Consider the following 15,887-nt stretch of genomic DNA (forward strand, 5'->3'; position numbering starts at 1 on the left):
TGGCACGGTTCAAATATTTTGACATACTTTATGATAATAGCTGCACAAACCGGCTAACAAATCACCAATCATGTGCAAACATAAAAAGGGAAAAATGCACCAGCTGGATGTTTTATTTTAATGTTGTGCTTTAAATTCGTTCCACTGCCAAAAAGATCACACTGATGCATTACTGTATCGTTGTCAGAAAATGACAGTCAAGTGCCAAGGTGCGTTAACATTAGCGCAAGGCCTTAAAGACATTTACACAAAACACGATACAAAACATTCCACCCACAGTAGCAGAATACTGTATGTAAAAGTCCAGGTAGCATTCGGAGTGAAGGTGAGAGATGCTCGAAGTGCAGGTCAGGTGACATGATAAACAGAGAACTGAACATGTACTCACATCTCTAACTCTCTTTTACTCTCTCTAGGCACTCATTGCTCATGGCATAGACTGCAAAGATTATATAACATAACAACATAACTACACACACCACATTAAGGATTCAGGTAGAAACCCCTAAAGGCAAAAGCTCTCTCAAAAAAGATTTTTTATACACAGTTATGTGGATATGAATTTAAAATTTGCACACACACTTTGAGCTAAAAGGGAAAAAGAGCAGAGTAAAAATAAAACATTTCTCATTCAGCTGAATGGACTAATTAATATGTGAATTGCAAACCATTTAAGCACATTTGATATCATTCTGTATTAAAAAAAAAAAACTTTTCTTTTGACACTTTTTGAGAGCTTATAGCGATCATAAATCACATAAATTATAAATCAGAGATTGTTTTGACACACATGGAGAAAAAAAGAAACCGCTGTCCAGTTTATGAAAGGAGTCGACATAAATAAAAAATTTTCTCATGGGCAATCATAAATATGGAGAAGTGAGGTGTGAAAATGAATATCTAGTCACCGCAAAAAAGAAATGAAAAAAAAATAGGGCGCATTGTGCAGGGCAGCTCTCTGCTTGTCTTACTGTGAGTTGTTTGGTATCTTTTCTTACCTGTCACAGACGCAGATGAGTCAGGCCAGGTCCTTAGAGGATTCTGCCGGTGCCGAAGACATGCGGGCCATCCAGAGAAAACCACACTGTGTACACTTCACTGAAATACATATAAATCAGATAATATTTGTGTCAAAACATTCACGAGTTTAACTTTTGTCACAGCACGTAAAACGCACAATGATTGCCGTATAAATTTACATGGATTGTGTACAGCTCTCAATACTATGATCATGTGTATGTCTTCTACAGACAAAAAGTTGTACTCCCCATGGGCCAAGTCTTACTTTAAGTACACTGTAAACTCTAACGCTTAAAATACTTATGTGGTTTGAGTAGGACAAACTTAAATGAAACAAAATTAACTGTTATGAGCGTTTAGAACTTTTTTCTTTTGAGTTCACAGAACTGACATTTTTCAAGTTAACTGAACTGTTTCATTGTTTTGAGTTGTATGAACTAATTTCTTTTAAATTTAAGCTAACTGAAGTTTAACTGGAACTATACCATGTTATTGTTAACATGTTAGCAAATTATCAAGTTGGCATTTTCTGAATTAGTTTGTTATAGGTAGCAAAATATTTACGTTGAGATAACCTGGTAATTTTAAGTTAAATGCCCGAAGCCTAAATTCGTATTCGGAAAGGCACGGGGGGGGGGGACAGTCTACGGAGCCTTGAAAGGGACATGGTTAGTTGTTTGCTAGCAGGAGCCTGTTACTTTGTAGTACAACAGATTTCAGCAACCACGTAAAGAGAGTAAGGAGAGATGGCAGATAGAACAATGGTGAATGGTTTGCAGTTCCTGAGCGTCACTGACAAATATCTAATCTTATGAAATGTGTAATAAGTACTGACGCTCCCTATACACACAGCACGTGTGATTGCGAATCTCGAAAGTGAAAGTAAAAGTGTGCGCGCATTCAAAAGCGATTTTAATTCTCCGCATATTAACAGCATCTTCCTGACACTGGCAAATTATTTACATTATAATTACCCAACTATATAATTGCGAGAGAAAGCATATATATAGAAAGAAATATATTTTCTCCTCCCATGTCATGTGTATTCTCTTTAGGGGCTCCGCAGTACATTTCCTTTCTGAATATGGTATTCGGCTTCGGGCACATTCCTACAAAAAAAGGTTACTCATACATTTTTATTGTTCTTAAATTGAAATATTTGAGTACAAAATAAAAATCTTACTTAAACTTTGAGTTTCTTCAATTCTTATTCAATTTTTTTGAGTTCTGACAACTTATTAGGGTTTATAGTGAGAACTCATTTGATTTGCCAGAACTCAAAATAAAAAAGTTAATTAAATCTTTTATGCTAATTGCTATGAAAATCTATGAGTTAGCTAACTCAGTACTTCAAGTTAAGAGCAATTAACATGCATAAGTACTACAAACCCCAAAAATTGATAGTTCTGCTTACTTAAAAATGGGAACAACATAACTCAAAAAATTTGATGTAACTGATTACCTTATTCAGGTTTACAGTGTACACTTTCATGCACTCTAAAAAAAATCCATAAAGATACAGCACAATGTACTGTATTAATCAAACTGAATTTTCCATTTTTATTTTTTTATTTTTTTTACTGTTTTACCAGTATTTCGAATTTTGTACTTCATAGTGTTTTAGGGTTAACAGAAATCACTGGATAATGTCCAGGTAATGAGCTACCACTTTTTCCGTTATTTTACAGAAATATTTTTTACAGTTTAAATATATGCAACTAATACTGTATTTATATTCATTTCACAACCTCTGGTCAGGAAAACATATTACACAAAGAGTTAAAAGTTTCTTTTTAGCTGTACTTTACTAGACTGCAATGTCAATTTATGTCATATGAAAAAGTAGGCCAGGAACTATCAATCTAATCCTCATCACTACCCAATCTGCTGTATATGAATAGTGCATGATTAATTCTTCAGTATTAATCATGTACTTTGTTCATATAAAACAAAGCTTAAGCTCTATTTGCTAAGATATTTGACCTTGTGAAAGAGTTAAGACATTACAGCTTGGATTTAAAATGCATCTAAAGATTAAAACTGGTGGTTGACTATTAGAGAGGATTATAGATGAAGGAAAATTATTTTTCATTTTGATGCAAAACTGATTTTGAAGTAAAAAAAAAAATAAGGAGCAGGTGGTACATTATTTTGATAGCAAATAAGGTTACACAGAAGATGTGTGATATCTATATACCATTTTGCCCCCGCCCTTCAATCAGAGAAGTAAAATTAAAGTAATACCTTGCACAAGCAACAAGATTTGTTGTAAATATATGCTTCAGTGCTTCAGGCTATGTGCTACTTCAGAAATCAGCACGGCTTTGATCTTTACTCACTGAAATGAAAAAAATCCTTTATGACTATCAAGTAAGTCTCACTTCTTTTTTTCTTACAGCGAATCTTGTTTACCAGTAAAGGATGCACTATGTTTACAGGTGAATGGGAATTACTCTGGAGACACCGAGAAGTTTCGGCGAAGCCAAAAAATGCATATTTTCGCCATTCAAGTGCTTTGAAATGCAACCAAGGTCACCGTCAAAGACATCCATTTTAGCATTCACACTACCTGAACCATGTCAGGCTTTTTTCTCTTTTGAAATCAAAGGTGCACTAGGTACAAAACTACTTGCAACTCTTAATCTCACAAATACAGTTCTCTCAATAATTCAAAGGATGGGCAATGACTTTTCCCAATAACAGGACACTAAAATATAACAAAAATACACTTCCCATTTCTATCATTTGATTAACTGTCTTGCATGATCAATTAATGTATACCAAAACTACTAACAAAATTCACTCTTAAAGAACCTTTTAAGTAACTATGTCGCCACTAGAGATGTGTGAGAATAGTCGTCTATACAATACTGCTGCTGCTAATTGACATTGAAAATACAGGTCGACTAATGTGAAAATACTTTACCCATTAATGTAAATAGAATACCATTAAATACTGTATAGTTATTGGTCCACATCAGGCTTTTCTTGCGATTTTATAAAACATGTAAAAAATTATTTTATTGATTTGTTATCACAACATTTTTTTCTTTTGTCAAATCAACTTCAATAATTAATGTGGTTCTGATAACATAATATTTTGAGTTTCTGTTGATTAAACCAATCGCCTTCATTGTATTAACTCAATTTTTTTATTTCAATAAACTCAAAATTTTAAGGCAACCAGGCAACTTATTTTACGTTAAACCAACAATTCTTTTTTACAGTGTAGAAGCATGCTCAAACATTGCTGACTTATGTTCATTTTTATTTGAGAAATTCTGTTTTTTATATTGAGTTTGTACTTCAGTATCAATAGGCAGTGCAAGACCAATAAATGTTATTTTCAAACACTGATTAAGTGAATGCTTAAGTTTATGATGATAATGCACAGCCCATACATATGACATTTGTTCAGTGGTATTCAGAATGGGATTTGACTGTTTGATTCATATACTGAGTAGGCTATTTAAATCACAAATGAATCGCTTATACAGAATGTTTTTGACAGTATTCTGGGGGTTTGTTCGATTAGTTGGTTACAAAATTACCCATTTTAATGTTAATGAAAAAACATATAACATTATATTATAATGTACATTATATTATAATATACATTATATTATAATGTAAAATGAAAAGAAATATTTAAAAATCTCCACTCTATACAAACACCCAGATGTTCTTGTTTCTGTTGAAACACAAGATGTTTTTGAATTATACCAAATCATGCTTGAGAACATAATCATCAGGATTTACACAAGCCTGTGAAGGTAAAGCAACAGGGAGAGAGACAAAACACTAAGAGATTCTGAAATTATTATGCTTATAAATAATATAATTTATAACAAAAAAAAAAATCTAAATTAGAAAAATGCTAAACAAAAACAATTTCAGTATTGTTTTCTTAGGCCATAGGAGACCGCTAGGTAACTGTTCACTAAGGGCAAAAGGTTTTACAATATTTTTACTCAATTACATTAAAATGATCTCAGAGTTGATTATGTTTTTGAATCTCTCTTTCACACAACATGGAGGAGGTTAATAGGTCAACAGGTCACATTTCCGGTCTCTGCCAAAAAATACTTAGACAAAGTAAAGTGTTTACTTTGTAAAATGATGGATTTCAATCTTGTGATGACAGAATGAGCAGCTGTAAACATATCTAATTTGAAGCAAAGCACTAGAATGCGTTTTTATGTGGAGGTCCTGAGATCTATTTACTTGATTAAATCTGAGCTCCTAATCCTTCATGAAAGACAATGTTGGTCATGTTTTTGGCATCTGTTGAACTCCACTACTGTTGTTTATTTTATCCACTCGAACAATCTATTACTCTTGCTAGCCAAGAATGCCATTAATTTACTATGGATCATTTTTGATAATATAATATAATATAATATAATATAATTAAAATAAAAAGTAAAAATAAAACAACAAAACAACAACAAAGAACTTGATTCATTTCTGATTGGAAAAGCTTTTTGATTTTTAAAATTGTTGTTGTTAATAAAATTGTTGTTGTTAAAAAATAAATAAACAAGTATTTCCACATGCTATTAACTTGTTATTATTTGTTTGTGATATTTAGTAATATAAAAAAATAATTAAATGAAATTTAAAAATAAAAGTAAAAAAAAAAAACTTGATTGGTTTCTGATTGGAAAAATCTTTTAAAGTTGTAAATAATTATTTCCTTATGCCATTCATTTATTATGAATTAATTTTATTATGAAAAATAAAAAAAGAATTAAAACTGAAAAACATAAAAGTAAAAATAAACATCAGCAAAACATTGCAGAGCTTGATTAGTTTCTGATTGGAAAAGCTTTTAAAGCCATTAATTCTCTAAGGTTAAAGTCTTCAGATGTTCTGGGTGCATTTTAATGTCTATGCTTTTAAAAGGGGTTGGGCAGATGAGAGTTGTAATCCTCTCTCCTCTGGCCTCAGAGGCCCGTTTTGACTCCGTGCACCAACAACAAATGTTGACCTTGCTGTTCAAAACTCAAGGCCTTAAAGGTATATGCAAAAAGCAACATGGACACCTCAAAAGAGGACCAGCTTTTGATGTTGAGGGGCCCCGTTTTCAAAGCAAACGGGAGATACCCATAGGCTCAAATTCCATCAAACAGTTTTTCATATATGTAGCTTGTAGGTGTTTATAATTACAAACAAGCGGCATCATGATTAAAACATTGCGAGAGGATCAGAGGCCAGGGAAGACGTAATAAAAACGAGAGGGAAAACAGGTGCGTTTAGATTTTCTTCAGACATCTCACGCAAAATACACAAACAAACATGCACCTCATCAAGAGACTAAACAAACGCTAAAAGCCAAAACAATTAATTAAAATGACCATATCCCGAAGTATGAATAGAAAACACAAAAAGCTCAATTTTAATTGGTTTCCTCCAGATTCCGCACAGGTATCACGTGAGTGACACCTTGACATGGTAATAATGTCAGTCAATTTAAAAGAGTGCCGCTTCAAAGCGAGGAAGGAAACTTGGGAATAGTCCCATCATTGTCTGTCGGCCGGAGATTTTGTTCTGCAGAAGTCACATGCACAGTCAAATGGTCAAGGGCTGTCGTGTAGAGATTAATGAGGAAGCTCTAGGCACTCTGGGAGGTCAGTGCGACGGAAGGGGTGGGGTGTGAAAAGAGCCCTCCAGGACCCCCCCAAAAAAACATATGAACACACATTCAATCTAAATGAGAGGACTGATTGGTCTTGAATATGCTCAATCTGACATTGAGTAATTAAGAGAAATTATGTGGTAAGGATTGTTTCCATAATGTCTTCGGGGGCTCTGTCACAGCGCTGTAATGAAGCCTGATGTAATCCAAACCGCTTTCAAATGGCCTGTGACAAATAAAGACTGATGTTACGGCATGGCAGCTTGAGTGCATTGTGGACTATGTTGTCTCGATGATGTAATCATAGACCAAGGATGCTTTTAATTACCAGTTAAATATTTAAATTGGCAATTAAGCTAATTAACGTAAACATCATCAGTCACACTTGATGCGCTGAAATGAATTGCAATAACTGTTATCACACACAACAGCACCAAGGCGTTTTTTGCGTGATGCATAAACTAGGCTATCGAGAAAATAAATAAACCTGACAGAAAAAACCTCTGACCATTTCTATCTTTCTTTTCTTCTACTGTCATGTCCAATATGGCATTACAGAGAGAGACCTTCACTAGTCTCTTTAGTGCTGATCTCTCTTGATCCCGATGTGTGGTCTAAATGAAAACTCAAACAGATCCATTCTCTCAAGTTCCCTCACAGATGTGAGGATCAATACAGGGACATGTGGGTATCGATCAGCGTAAATGGTAGCAACACTCACAAATTTGCCAAAACAAGACCTTTTTTTCCAGAGGTCCGAGGCCACCGCCACGTGTGCTGTAATGTTTTTACGATGTCTATGGATTTTATTGAGGTAGATTACATAGAATTATGTTGTTCAACTTACAACCAGGACTCTCAGAACCTTTCACTGAGCTTATTGGCACGGCTCTGGAGGGCAGCTTTTTTTAGACTGCAGTACTGAGGATGCCAAAGTTTATATGCAATAAACATAAGTGCCATAAAAATACAGATCTGATGACCTTATGTTCTTTATATTGATAACACCTTAGGTATGAAAAACTCAGATGATTTCAAGCAATTTGCAAAAATCAAAAAAAAAAAAAAAACACATAGGATATAGTATGTGTATAAAATTGGATAAAATAATAGGGATTCTCAATATAATCCCTACCATATCCTTTATCGGCCAAGGTTTTTTAACTTTAAGTCGCCATTAAATATTTAACTGTGCATGCTCATTTCCCTTATTTTTACATTTAAAGAGTTAGTTTACCCAAAAGTGAAAATTCTGTCATAAATTACTCATCCTCATGTCGTTCCACACCCATAAGACCTTTGTTCATCATCAAAACACAAATTAAGTTATTTTTGATAAAATCTGATGGCTCAGTGAGGCCTCCATTGCCAGCAAGATAATTAACACTTTCAATGCCCAGAAAGCTACTAAAGACATATTTAAAACAGTTCATGTGACTATAGTGGTTCAACCTTAATGTTATGAAGCGACGAGAATACTTTTTGTGCGCCAAAAAAACAAAATAACGACTTTATTCAACAATATCTAGGGATGGGGAATTTCAAAACACTGCTTTATAAAGCTTTGAAGCTTTACAAATCTTTTGTTTCTAATCAGTGGTTCAGAGAGTGTATCAAACTGCCAAAGTCACGTGATTTCAGTAAACGAGGCTTTGTTACGTCATAAGTGTTTCGAAATTTCAATGGTTCACCACTTGGGGGCGTGACTTTGGCAGTTTGATACACGCTCCGAACCACTGATTTGAAACAAAAGATTCGTAAAGCTTTGAAGCTTACTGAGCCATTGGATTTTATCAAAAATATCTTTATCAACAACATGAGGTTGAGTAATTAATGACAGAAAAAAAATTTGGGGGGGGGTGAACTAACCCTTTAAATGACCTTTGCTATCATCTAACACTCACTTGATCTTTAAAAACATTAATAACAACATTAAATTTTATCTCAAAATGAATATTAATTTCATACTGTACATTGTAATATTATAATTCCTAAAATTACTGATTCTAGTTTCAAGTATTTTTTAATTTCTTCAAACAGAATATTCCTGGTAAATTTAATATAGTCTACACAGCAAAATAAAATGAAGGTGGTTGATTATAATGATTATAATCAATGCGACTAACCCAGACACAACAGATGCACACAAAAAACATCAATGTCACAACGAATAAGTGGTAAAGTACATCTAAATGCAACAACAAACATGATGTTATTTTGATCCAAGGCACGAGCTGCCTCTGATACAAGTGTCAAATCTTAACGTCAATAGGCACGCTGACGGCACGGTCTGCCACTGTATTAATAAACACGTACTTTCATTTGCACCCGTCATGCCAATGAGGCTCTTGAGATCAGATGGAAATTGTTCTTGTCTTTCACAAAGTCCATCTTGTTTTCTGTAGGGACAAACCAAGAGGCCAAGTTGTGCAGTGGAGTATGTCGAGTCTGTCGAGTGTGTGTCGAGTCTCCTCCACGCCCCCTGGGTGTCCCCCAGCTTTATAACGAAGGCATGCTAAATCATTTAATTGTTCCCTAAAAGCATAAAGTCTAATTAGCATAGACATAATTGCTGTGGCTTGCGGCATGGGGCAATTGACATCTAGGCAAGATGTTAATTGTCGTAATTGCCATTGTAACATTCCTGAATCCGTGTTATGCAAATGATGTGCAAAAAAAAAAAAAAAAACAGTTCATTCACAGCGATTGGTCATTTTAACGCCTGTTTTAATTGGACATATGTTTGTTTAAGAACACAAGGCAGCACAGCAGTGGCTAATATCAAACAGCCTGACAGATTAACATGGCACCGCGAAAGTGCGCTAAACATTTTGTGATTGTCTGCAACAGATTAACGCAGTGTTTGGTGGATTCAGTATTACTTCATCTCACTAGAGATAAAGAATGCAAAATATTAGATTTAAGCTGTACATGGGCAAAATATAATTATTGCCAATTCTGAAACCTATTTCAGTGCCTTTTTAAAAATTGATCTTAGCTGTTAATTATTGATATTTTCACATCACCCGACGAACCGAAATGATCCCAGATTGTGTTTATAAGCTGATATTTATCATTAGCAGAATGTTTGTGTTGAGTAAGCCCATCGATGGAGAAGCACAGGGGCAACACGCATCCATGCTTTGCATTTTATGCAAGACAAAACAATTGATTTTTGCAAATCATTTTAAATACATCAGCAGTCCTTTTACCTGGTTTTCCCAATAGACTCCTAGTGTTGAGTGGAACCATGGTATGTCTTTAGCAATAATGCAAAATCAATGAGCAGAAACAGAGCTATCATCTCCTTAAACGCAAACTGCTATTTCACTGATTTCTAATTAAATTGACAGTGAGTCCAAACAAACAGGCCTCCTCACTGCACGGATAATACAATACTCTAGGTTTTAAAGACCAAATAATGTGGCTGACTTCAGAGTAACAAAATTATACAATTTCGCTTTCTTGACGCTGAATGAAAACACATCGATCTGTAAACATACTCCTTTGATCGTTCTAAACGCTCAACAAAGCCTAGTGTCTTGAAATAGATATTTGTATGGTAATTCTTCCATTTATCTTTGAGATGCGGTGGGGAGATGAGAAGCCCTCTTCTATTTGCAGTTCCATTAATCTTTTGAAGTCTTAAATGCGTAATCCAATGAAAGACAAAGCTGAAATCCAGAGCCAGTCGTAGCGGATTAAATATTTATAGTGGATGCCTTTCTCCGTTCCTACACCAACAACTTCTACGCTTGTTGCTCTTTGCTATGAAGTGAGCTAAGGCGCTTGTGTGCTCGCTGGCCCATAACAGGGAGGACAGTGCAATCAGAAAAGTACCAGAATCAACATGAAATAGCTAACAATTACTGGCATTTTTCCCCATTTTTACATGGGCAGGAGGAAACGAGAAGTGTAGAAATCAAGCCATTCTGGTAGAACACTTGCTCTAGGTGGAGGGAGCAGGAAAGTAACTGTGCTGTTAAATGATTATGTACTCATTCTAGTTCTGTCACTTTGTTTTTACACCACTGTCAACGGCATGCCAATCAAGACCTTTATAAGACCTAATTCACAGAGCCAAGACTAGTGCTTTTAGGGAATTTCCACTCTTCCTCACCAATGAGTATTCAAAATCATGTCTGCTTATCTCTCGGCTTAATATGAGAAAGACAAACTTTATTGAGTAGTACTCAATTTGCGTTAGTTTTTAGCATGTGTTAATTAGGGATGCATGATATATCAGCCACCATATTGGTATCGGCTGATATAGATTTTTATTTTTATTGTTATCAGCCCAATAAGAAAATTTGGCCGATATATGAAAGCTGATAAATAATGGATTATTTTCTTCAACTGAGACACTTCAGATGCGCACTATGATGGTTTTGAATTGCTTAAAATGTGATTGAAAATCACTTTCAAAAAGGAAAATACAGTTAAGTGCAACATTTGCAGTGCAAATCTAGCATATAGGCTACATAAAATTATGAGAACATAATAATCATGTGCTTGGGACATGGCTTAAAATGGTGAAACTTTTGTCTTTGTAATCAGGCTCTCAAAAATTACATAAAAATTTAGATTTAGATTTATCTGACAATATATCGGTTTTCAAATATAAAGAATTATCGGTTATCGGTATTGACCAAAATTTTCATATCGGTGCATCCCTAGAGTTAATTAAAAATTAATGCATAAATGAAATTAAATAGTTTAATAATAAATAAAACAAAGAAATAATTAACAAACTAATAAACTAAAATGAATAATGCATCAAAGAAATGATTAAAAAAATAAATGAAATTTTTAAAAAATAATTAAATTAAATGAATTAATACAAACCAAAAAAAGCTAAGTTTTTCAACTACTTCTAAATTTGTGCTTGTACAAGGTGCATTGTGTCAGTGAAAAATACAAATGGACCAAAAAAAGGAGTCTCCTGTGTTGATTTGGGATCTGGCTTTGTTTTCTGGATGCTGGTCCCTGCTCTTATAGACCTGCCATAAGGGATTTAAAAGATTCCCTGAATCTGGCTCTTTTCAACAGTAAATCCTGGTATTATACTCCTCCAGGCTTTGACTGTTTTACAGCAGCATTTAAATAAGTGAGCATAGGGGAAAATATGTCAAAGGTCTGTAACAGATGTCCAGTGGTCTTTCCGTTCTCCCTTTGGCTAATTTAGCACTATATTGAGCCTTCAAGGGAGGATTGATGGTCCTGAAGGTGTCCCCCCCACCCCCATCCTAACATGAGCAAGTCTCAGGAGGGAGCAGCTACAACTTCCAACACTTTATTATTGGACAATTTGGAGTCTTCTTTCAGTTGGGTGACATGGCTTAGGAGATGTCACAGACTGCCCAATCAATACTGGAAGCTTAGCTGGCTGAAGTGTCTACCACCGCAGTGGCAGCAGCTGTGGCCGAACACACTGCTGACCTGTTTACGGGATGGTAATTACTTCGGAAGTGCCCAGCTTTTGGCTCTCACTGACCAGAGCGCATTAATGAAGGAAGAAAAAAAAAAAAAAAAGCACAGGGCCCAAGCGATCAATCCATCCGTGAGCTTGACCACTGCATTTTAAATGATGGGGTCACTGATGATTAAAGCCAGACAAGGAAACGTGTAAAAAAAAGAAATTTAATTACAAAATCTATCCGTCACTCTGCCCGCTTACGGTGAATGTGACTGATGCTGAGAATATGCTCACTCACAGTCATTTTCGGTCTCTCAACCAGTCAGTGATGACTTTTGCAAAAGACTGAGGTTAATATTTGTAAGCGAAACAATTGCTTTGCTGTAACGATTGCACTTGACAGAGTTTTAAAAACAAAACAAAATCTGCCACCCACAGAATTTCTCTGAATCGACAAGCACTAACTCCTGACATTTCTTGGCTTATTTCCTCTGAATGAGGAGCAGAAAGAGACAGAAGCTGTGCGTTGGGCTGCGGTTGCCTGTGGCTCGATCTACTTGACTTGTGGTGCAACAAAGCGCTCAGCATGTAGGCAATCCAAAGCCCAGTAGCTGGCAAATGTATTGATCCTATGGATTTCCTCCAAAAGTAGTGATAATGATATATCATGCCCAGATTTGGCTGAACAAACTGTTGGAGAAGTGTGAAACCAATTTAAGGACATAAAGCCCATGACTTCCATTTGCGATGCTTCAAACAACAAAGGACAAAGGGAGAAAAATCTATAGAGACCTTTAAAGGCCTTTACAAAAGGCTTCGTTTGTCTAGAGATGGTTGTTAAATATCTAACTGACAAAAAAAAAAAAACTTTTTAGAGCAGTAATCATAAACATACTACAGAAAGTATGACACAGCTCTGTTAAATAGCATTATCATGTTTGTTTCAGTTCAGATTATGAACACAAACAAATATATAGTTGTATATACACATGCATACATTCATACATCTTTTTAAAGTTTTTGAAAGATGCTCACCAAGGCTGCACTCATTTGATCAAAAATACTGTAAAAATTAGAAATTAATATTTGTGGAATATTACAATTTAAAAGAACTGTTTTCTATTTTGATATATTTTAAAATGTAATTTATTCCTGTGATGGCAAAGCTGAATTTTCCAGTCTTCAGTGTCACATGATCATTCAGAAATCATTCTAATATGCTGATTTGGTGATATCAGTGTCAAAAACAGTTGTACCGCTTCATATTTTTTGAAACATTTTCTCAAAAAAGACCATTTGAAATAGAATTCATTTGTTAAAAAAAAGCCTATACTGTCAATTAATCATTGCGTCCTTGCTGAACACAAAGATTAATTAATAAAATTAATAAATCTTACTGAACCTAAACATTTGGACGGCAGTGTATACAATTTGTGAACAAAAGTAAAAGCAGACAACATCTTAGCGTTAAAGCACAAAACAGTGCCGCAAAAGTTTACAGACCTTATGTATGTAAATTATGAGGATGTCTATTCTCACAGGGCAAAAGATCACTTTAATTTTATTCATCTCATTTTCATACTTTCAACCTGACAGTTAAGAAAACTTTAAACTGTGATGAAGTATAGATTTTTAAAGAAATCTGTATAGTTACACAGCAGTTTTCCTGCATACTGCACATGGATTAAAGTTATGGGAGGACAGAAAGACAACTTATGTGTTTTCTATTATATTCTCGGAAATCTGGTCATAATCCTGCATGTTAAATATCAGACACTTTCATTTTTCATCCTGAATCAATGCATCTGTGCTTTAAGCTCCTTAGTATGCCGAAGAATTGGATTTCTGTGAACACATTACATATACACGTTTGTATTAAAATCTATAATTTATATTCCATTTTCACCTGATTAAAATGCAACATCTGATTATGGAAACCCTTGCCAATCTTTCTGACATCATGAAAAAACATTCATTTTAATCTCTGCAACATTTTAATTACTAGGTCAATTCTGACTTTCAGGAAAAAAAATAATAATCTTTTCACAAAAACAAATTATTGGTGCAACTTTAAAGAAAAAAAGACATAAAAAAATTCAAAATTAAGATTTTCTTCATCTGCTCTGAATGCCTCGTGTAAATGACAGAAGCTCACTGGTAGAAAATAAAAGATGTGCTTACTATTCAACATGAAATTTCTTCATGTATAAACAGTACAAAAGCAGCTTATTAATATTTAAAACAAAATTCAAATGTTTATAATCAACTGATATTTTCATTCAAAGCTTTTAGGTTTCAGTTCAGATTTGTAACAGGAAATCAACAACAACAACAACTAAATTTACAGGTGCTCATATGCAAATACAATATGATGCTGAATAAAATATGTCAAAAGATAACAACAATGTCTCTTTCTGTTCCAGGCTACACACCTTTGAATCAGCCTTTTCTTTTGGAAATGAAAATGGGCCGCATTTATGTCAGTTTGCTTCTCCCTGCACTGGACATCTTGTTTGATGGCAGTTGTAATTTGGCATGATTTTTTTTTTTTTCTCCCTCTCTCCCCTTATATAAATTCTGAAAGGAAACTCGCAGTCTTTTGTAGTTATGTTTTAAATTCAAGCGCTCGCCAGCATGCTGAGTGTTCATTTTGGAACTGTGATGGCCAAATCAAGATAACAACATGTCTCTCCAGACAAAATGACCACAGCATGATGCTGCCAGCTGAAATTAATTCGGCAGTTGACTCGAGGGGGGATTCAGAGGCAGTGTCTGCCGCACCTACTGTACAAGTCTTGAATATTTAGGGAGCCTTATCTTTTACATGCTGTTCACAATTCACTCTCCCAGCGTTTACTGATGAAAATATACATCAAGCAAAATATTTTCGTTGAGATCCTCACAGTGCCATTAAGGAAATGGTGGTGCTTCAGTCCTACGAAAGGTAAATTTGTTGGAGCTGTTCTCAGTGGCTGCCTTTGTGCTTCAGAGGCAATTCTGGAGAGGTCAGAATAAAATAATTGTTCCTGCCTATGTGACCTGACATCTAAGATTTTTGGGAGCAGATTCAAAGCGCACCATTTCAATTGCATGTGTACCTTTGCTTTTCAAAAGAAAAAAAACACACATATCTATTGCTCAACATGTAATACAATATGCTATATTTTTGGAAAATATATTTAATATATTATTTCATTTTATTTAATTTCATTTTCATGTAATATTTCATATTACCTTTCATATTATCAAGATAAGCTAAAATGAATACAAAAAAAAAAATGACATATTTTGGTGCACCTGAGACTTAACAGTTCCTCATGACAAAAGCTAATAATATAAATAGCACAAGATGCAAATCTTCATGACCACATGGTCCAGCCAATTCTAGATCCAGCTCATGGGACCTTGGCTTTGTCAGTCATGTGGAAATATGGTGTTTTCTAGGTCAGGTCAAAATTCTGACATTTCTATTAAACGGAGATGTTAATGTTTGGAATATTGCCAAAGTGATTTCGCAGACTGATCAGTATCATACACGACATACATATATATCTAATGCTACTAGATTAACAGTCTGAGGGCTGGCCAAAAGCCATTTAAAATAAATGCAAAATAATAATAATAATAATAATAATAATAAAAATCTTATAATAATAATAACAACAACAACAACAACAACGATAATAATAATAGCATAAATATATTATATATTTTATATAATAATATTTATATAATTTTATACAATACATGTATATATTTTTTCCTTTCCCGGTTAATATTTCTTAACTTATTTTATTTGATCATTACCATGTT

The 15,887-nt window shown here is 34.4% G+C and overlaps 1 protein-coding gene across 8 annotated transcripts in view; it reads right to left on the reverse strand.

Moving 5' to 3' along the window:
* Window positions 1–15,887, reverse strand: part of zfhx4 (zinc finger homeobox 4) — a 293,522-nt gene that overhangs the window by 261,662 nt on the left and 15,973 nt on the right. For 7 of the 8 annotated variants that reach the window (XM_048174499.1, XM_048174498.1, XM_048174497.1 and 4 more), the window contains exon 2: window positions 999–1,098. The gene's annotated coding sequence lies outside the window, so the exon portion shown is untranslated. Of the gene's footprint in view, window positions 1–998; window positions 1,099–3,264; window positions 3,343–15,887 lie in introns of those variants that run through there. The other variant, XM_048174500.1, reaches the window with a different exon arrangement.

This window comes from Megalobrama amblycephala, linkage group LG22, assembly GCF_018812025.1.
Source record: "Megalobrama amblycephala isolate DHTTF-2021 linkage group LG22, ASM1881202v1, whole genome shotgun sequence".
Lineage (NCBI taxonomy): Eukaryota > Metazoa > Chordata > Actinopteri > Cypriniformes > Xenocyprididae > Megalobrama > Megalobrama amblycephala.